We start from the raw sequence: 5,569 nt of genomic DNA, 5'->3' as shown, positions 1-5,569 counted from the left end.
GGCTGGGCCCCACGGCGGCAGCAGCTCCTCCCCCCGGGGTGTGTCTCTGCCTAGTGGCTCCCAGGTGAGAGCCCCACGGGGATGCTGGGCGGGGCCAGGCCAGGGAGAGGAGCCTCCTTTGGTTTGGGGTCAGAGGGCGTGGTGTGTGTCCCAGGGAGGAAGGATGCCACTATGTCCACGTATGCTTCCCACTTCCCCTTGGGGACCACTCCCACTGCTGACACACTGATGAGTAAAAGGTCAAGGGATGGGCGTCGCTGTGTGAGGGGTGACTGTGGACACACACACCTCAAGGGAGAAGCTGTTATGTGGTCTGTGTGAGGTCTAGGAAGTCCAAGCTCCAAGGATGGAAAACTCTTCATTTTGTTGAATGACTTCTTCCCTGAGTGATGTTATGAGACTGAAAGGGCAGGTGCTGGGGCAGCCGCAGTGGCTTCCCAAGTCAGGGAGCTTGAGGTGGTGCAGTAAAGACTCTTTTCTTTTCTCCTTTTCCTTTCTTCCTTCCTTGCTTTCTTGCTCTTTTGCCTCTTTTTTTTTTTTTTTTTTTGTCTTTTTGCTATTTCTTGGGCCGCTCCCACAGCATATGGAGGTTCCCAGGCTAGGGGTCAAATTGGAGCTGTAGTCACCGGCCTACGCCAGAGCCACAGCAACGCGGGATCCGAGCCGCGTCTGCAACCTACACCACAGCTCACGGCAACGCCGGATCGTTAACCCACTGAGCAAGGCCAGGGACCAAACCCGCAACCTCATGGTTCCTAGTTGGATTCGTTAACCACTGCGCCACGACGGGAACTCCCTCTTGCTCTTTCGCTTTTTATGGCCACACCTGTGACATATGGATGTTCCCAGGCTAGGGGTCAAATCGGAGCTGCACCTGGCAGCCTCCGCCACAGCCCCAGCCAACACCAGATCCGAGCTGCACCTGTGACCTACACCACGGCTCATGGCAACACCGATCCTTATCCCACTGATTGAGGCCAGGGATCAAACTTGCATCCTCATGGATATTAGTTGGGTTCGTTACTGTTAAGCTACAATGGGAACTCCTGCTTCTTTATTTTCACCCATTCTCCTTCCACCTCCTCTCTGTCTCAACCCAGAATTAAAAAGGATCTCAGCTGGAGGGAACCTCTGAGATCATCCACTCAGGCTGCCTCATTTTTTTGTTGTCATTGTTGGTGAAATAGCCCTTGGGTTGCTGATAAAGGAAATGAATTTGCATCCTGGCTCCACCACTTCCCGCACGTACAACTGTTGGCAGGTGATTTGACCTCTCTGAGTCAGTTTCTTTATCTATACAATGGGGATAATGATCATCTCTGCCCTGCATTCTCGGATTAGAGAAGAGCTCAAGCTTTGAAGATTAGTAGATCTTAGTTTGAATTCCAGTTCTGCCATTTATTGGCTGTATGACCTTGGGAAGTTAATAGTACCTCTCTAAGCCTCAGTTTCCTCATCTATAAAATGGGTGCACTGAAGTTCCGTTGTGGCTTTTTGGGTTAAGACCCGGACTAGTATCCATGAGGATGCCGATTCAATCCCTGGCCTCGCTCAGTGGGTTAAGGATCCGGCATTGCTGTGAGCTGTGGTGTAGGCTGGCAGCTGCAGCTCTGATTCCACCCTTAGCCCAGGAACTTCCATATGCCACAGGTGCAGCCCTAAAAAGAAAAAAATAAAATAAAATCAGTGCACTAACAGGATCTTGCAGAGCTGTAGTGAGGATTAAATGAGATAGAATGTGTGTACTGTGAGAGTGGTTGGAGGGCCTGTAACATCAGGTTGTGAGCACCCTTTGTGATTCCATGCAAATTGGGTTATTGTCATTAAATGAATTGGCCAAGATTACCTAAGAAGGGCAGAATGCCAGTTAGGGTGTCCAGAAGCATGCAAATGTCCCCAGACTCCCAGCAAATAGGAGTGAATCTACAGCTTCTCATGGGGGGAGCGGGGTGGGGGGTTGGGGAAGGGGGGAGGAGGCAGAGCTCCTTGCCCAGCGTGCTGACATCTCTGGGCTCTGTCAGCCCCGCCTCTCTGTGTCCTGGGCCTGGAACTCTTAGCCTTTTGGAGACACAGGCAAACGCCCAGCTTGGCCACTGTAGAGTTGGGTAAAGTTTATCTCATTTCCTCTTCCCCTCCCCTCCCTTCCCTCCTTCAAATTTCCACACACCCTGCTCTCTGAGAAGGAGCTGGTTTCCTCTCCCTACTGTTGCGGGTCCCTCCCCTCTCCTCCTGGAGCTAAACCTTTGGCATCTGGAGCAGTTTCCTGAATCTGAGGCTGGGCTGGTGGAGACACCAGCAGGAGGTCTCCCCTGCTTCTAGTCCTGCACAGTCTTGGGAAGCCAAAGGCCCGCCCCCAAGGCTTAAGGAAAGAAAGCAAAGGATGTCCCGGGACCACATGTGCCCACGTGACATGGGAACAATTCTAGAGCTTTTGGCATCTGAATAGAACCACGATGGGGAAGAGTTATGGTACCCTGTTGGCCTGCCAGGCCTGTCAGAGTGCAGTCCTCTTCCTGTCCCCTGCCCTGTCTTGACTCACTCCGGCTCAGCTCAGCCCAGCCCTGCTCAGGCCAGGGGCTGGACTCCTTGGCTCCAGGGTACCAAGAGAACGTGGATGACCACCAGGCTAATTTTGGCCCTTGGGACTTTCAAAGCTCTTTACTTACCCATGATCATAAATGGGGACAGTGCCCATTGCAAATCTGGCTGTTTGGAACCTGGGAGCCAGCAGGAGCTCCGGAAGTCCTTAAAGAAGGGGATTGGGGTGGTCATCTGGATAGAAGGGGAGAGTAGGCCTGGAGACTCGCTTAGAGCTAAATTATCGGTGAATGATTTCTTTTGGGGGGGGGCTTTTAGGGCTGCACCCATAGCATTTGGAGGTTTCCAGGCTAGAGATCCAATTGGAGCTACAGTTGCCAGCCTATGCCACCACCACAGCAACTCGGGATCCAAGCCGAGCCTGCGACCTACCCCACAGCTCATGGCAACGCTGGATCCTTAACCCACTGAGCAAGGCCAGGGATTGAACCCCCAACCTCATGGTTCCTAGTCAGATTCGTTTCCACTGAGCCACAACGGGAACTCCTAGATGAACAATCTTGACAGCATTTTTGAAACATGATTTAATCTCCACTTTATGTTAAAAGAAGAAAAGTTAGTTGCCCAACTCAAAGAATAGGATTATCGAAGGAAGATCTGTTTTAGGTGGGAGTGGAGATTATCAAAGACCCAAAGCCCTCCCCATCGCCCACCCCCCAGGCCTTTGTTCTGTGTGGAGAACCACCCAGATTCCTCAGATCACTCACTTATCTGCTCACTCACTTATTCATTCGGTGGAGTTACTCCTGGTCACTCATCCTCTTAGCTCTTTCCATGTGTGGGCCAGAGCCTGTGCTAAGTGCATACATTGAATTATTTCATATCATCTTCACCACAAGGTAGATACTGGCAATATAATTGTTCAGATTTTGCTGATAAGGACACCTGAAGAAGTGGATCTCAGATCTGAATTTGTTAGGCTCTCACCCATCCCAGAACTCATTTTGGAGCTGGTAGAATGGCCATGCAAGGAGCATCTGGGCATCTGACCAATCAGTTTAAATATTCCTTCTGCCTCTTACTACCACCTGTGTACTTAGGCAAGTCAGGTCATCATTCTATGCCCCCTTTCCTCATGTACACAATGGGACAACGCTGGTATCGCCTATGGTGGCGTATAGCGACCAGAGTCCTGTTCTGCTTAGGAAGCTTTCTCATTTCTTTTATTTTGATTCTTTTTTTTTTTTTTTTTTTTTTTGTCTTTTTGCTATTTCTTGGGCCGTTCCCATGGCATATGGAGGTTCCCAGGCTAGGGGTCGAATTGGAGCTGTAGCTGCCGGCCTATGCCAGAGCCACAGCAACATGGGATCCGAGCTGCATCTGCAACCTACCCCACAGCTCATGGCAACACCGGATCCTTAACCCACTGAGCAAGGCCAGGGATCGAACCCACAGCCTCATGGTTCCTAGTCAGATTTGTTAACCACTGTGCCACGACAGGAACTCTCTAGACTTACCTTTAATTGAGCCAGTAAATTCACATCTTGCTTAGGCTTGTTGAGGTTTTTTGTTTTGTTTTGTATTTCTTTAAGGCTGTACCCATGGCATATGGAGGTTCCCAGGCTAGGGATCAAATCGGAACTGTGGCAGCCAGCCTATAGCACAGCCACAGCAACGCCAGATCCGAGCCACATCTGCAACCTATACCATAGCTCATGGCAATGCCAGATCCTTAACCCACTGAGCAAGGCCAGGGATCAAACCTGCGACCTCATCGCTCCTAGTTGGATTCGTTTCCGCTGTGCCACAACGGAAACATCATTGTTTGAGTTTGCCAACCCTGCAGTATCTAGACTAACATACCACCTTCTATGATTGTTGTAAAAATAAATTGAGATAATATGTATAGCTCTTGGCAGAGTTATTGGTACATGGTAAGCACGCAACAGGTGTTCGTTTATATTATAATGAATACTGTGAACCAGTCCCTGTGCTGGGCACTAGGGAATTAGAGGGGAATGAGACTTGGTACCTGCCTTTGAGAATCTCACACTCTAATGAAGGAGACAGACATATATAAAATACCTAAGACACGATTAAGTACTGGGTCCCATGGCAATATGGAGTAACTAATTGTCTAGGGTGAAGGGTAGGTGGGTTGGAGAAAGATTCCCAGAGGACATGAAACTAGGAGGAGTCTTAAATGATGGGTGGGTGTTCGTAATGGACAGAGTGGGTGTTAGGGTTGAACTGTTCCCCCCCCAAAAGAAATGTTGAAGTCCTACCCCCCAATATCTTGGAATATGACCTTATTTAGAAATCGAGCCATTGGAGATATGATTAGTTAAGATAAGGCCACACTGGCGTAGGGTGGGCTCCCAATCCAATATGACTAGTATCCTTATAAGAACTTGATCATGTGAAGATACAGAGACACAGGGAGAATGCTATGTGTAGATGGAGAAGAGACTGGAATAAAGCCAAGGATTGCTGGCTACCACCAGAAGAAGGGGAGGGGCGTGGAACAGATTCTTCCTCAAAGCCCTCCAAAAGAACTAACACTGTTGACACCTCGATTCTGGACTTCTAGCTTCTAGAACTGTGAGAGAGTAAGTTTCTATTGTTTTAAGGCATTTGTGTGGTACTTTGTTATGGTGGCCCTAGGAAACGAACAAGTGGACATAGCAATGCTGGCAATGCCTCACCTGTACCCTTAGCCACCCCAGAGGTCATCTCCAGTGTCTACCTCCAGTGGACAGATCCTGGCTTCCTACCTTAAGCATACCCTAGACTCAGTCCATACATAAGATAGATCAGAAATGTCAGGGAATTAAAACCTGGAGAGGGATTGGAATCCACAATTTATCCAGAATCCCTAAAATTGGAGTTCCCACTGTGGCTCAGAGGTAACCACCCCAACTAGTATCCATCAGGATGCAGGTTTGATCTCTGGCCCCACTCAGTGGGTTAAGGATCCTGAACTGCTACGGCTGTGATGTAGGCTGGTGGCTGCAGCTTCGATTTGACCCCT

This window comes from Sus scrofa, chromosome 6 (genome assembly GCF_000003025.6).
Source record: "Sus scrofa isolate TJ Tabasco breed Duroc chromosome 6, Sscrofa11.1, whole genome shotgun sequence".
Lineage (NCBI taxonomy): Eukaryota > Metazoa > Chordata > Mammalia > Artiodactyla > Suidae > Sus > Sus scrofa.
The sequence above is the reverse complement of the archived record's forward strand: the minus strand, read 5'-3'. Positions refer to the sequence as shown.